This window comes from Pteropus alecto, unplaced genomic scaffold (assembly GCF_000325575.1).
Source record: "Pteropus alecto unplaced genomic scaffold, ASM32557v1 scaffold3, whole genome shotgun sequence".
Taxonomy (NCBI): domain Eukaryota; kingdom Metazoa; phylum Chordata; class Mammalia; order Chiroptera; family Pteropodidae; genus Pteropus; species Pteropus alecto.
The window spans coordinates 18,013,177-18,014,871 of record NW_006442484.1 but is presented as its reverse complement, the minus strand read 5'-3'; positions in this window follow the sequence as shown (position 1 = coordinate 18,014,871).

Here is a 1,695-nt window from a genome sequence, read left to right as displayed (position 1 = left end):
ATTAACATCACTGTTCAACAAAAGCACTCTGAATGGTACATGACTATTCAATGAGCTGAATAGGTTTAATTTCCACTCAGTAAAGGATTTCTTCAACATTCAAATACTGGGTCATCAACCTCATTAAGTTAGATGCACTAAAATATCTATTACTTGTTTCTACATAATAAATGGCCCCAAAACTTAGTGGATTTGAATAACACCTTTTTTTATTTTATTCTTTCTGCAGATCAAGAGCACAGCTTAACTGAGTCCTCAGTTTAAGAGTGTCTCAAAAGGCTGCTTAATTAAGGTGTTTCCACAGGGCTGCAGTCTCACAAAAAAAGTTTAAACAGGGGAGACTATGCTTCTAAAACTCATTTAAGCAGTTGTTAGTAGTACTCAGTTTCTCAAAGGCTTTTTAGTCTAAGGGTTTCTATTCCTTGCTGGTGGTTAGTCCCAAGGCACCATCAATTCCTTGCAATGTGGACTCTTCAGCTTGATTCATCAGAGCAAGCATACAGGAAGAATAAGAGAGTGTCAGTAAGACAGAAGTTACATTTTTTTTTTTTATAACCTACTATTGGAAATTACATTTTGCTATTGTTTACTCATTAGAAGCAATCACTAGGTCCTGTCCACACTCAAGAAGAGATTTTACAGTGGTGTTGGTATGGGCCATTATTTACAAAATGTACCCACAGAAATGTCAATGGCTCTTTTCAAAGTATTAAGTTTTGCGGAGGTTTTAATTTTTATTCCTTTCTTTTCCTTTCTCTGGAAAGGAACCTTTCTCCCTCTAATTCAGATAATTATCCTGAAACTTGTGACTCAAGTCCTCTGTTTATTGATAAGGATCACTGAATCTTAGCTTTCTTCTCAGAAATTGCTTTAGGCCAGGCAGGGACATTGTAGTCATGGGGAGAAGGAGACCCAGGGCTTTCTTTCTTTAAGTAATATGTTAACCAATTCTGTTTTCCTTTACTCAATTAGAAAATCAATAATAAGAAAATTAATAGATATATGATTTAAATAACAAGTTTGTATCTTTTTTTCTTTCCTTGTCTAGGGACAGAGGCGGCATTTTGGTGGGATAACCAAAGACTCCATTCTTACTGAGACAGACAGGGAACAAGCTCCATGAAACTTTAATTGGCAAGGACTAGACCTTACTTAACAGGAAGCAGATACAGAAAAGAGACCTCCCGTCCCACAACATTCGTACTAATAAGAAGGAGTTAATAGCTCTTAGAAAAAGATAAGGCAGAAAAGATAGATAGGGGGTTTTGGGTCTGCCTGCAAAACACTGAGGTTGTGCTGGCTGGAAAATTACTGTTTGACTATTGCCCATGGGAACATAACACTCTAACATTAAGCTTTCTGCTTCTGTACCCCGCACTTGCACAACCGACCTCTGGATTGCCAATTAGTAAAAAGAAAAAAAATAGACTTGTGTGTTCAAACAGGATGAAGAATGGGGTTTAGGGCTTAAAAACCCTGTACCTCTACATTTCAGGGCTGCTTAATTTGGGGTCTGCGTACCCCTGGCAGACCCAGCTGACTGAATAAAGAGTGTATTTCCTATAACTCAGTGATTTCTGGTGGTCCATGTGTCTATAGGGGGCTGGCGGCTACAACAAGGTCATCCTGGCCTAGAAAAAGCCCACTCAAGTCTGTGCACAATTAAGCAAGCCAAAAGGCATTTTTAGCCTCAAC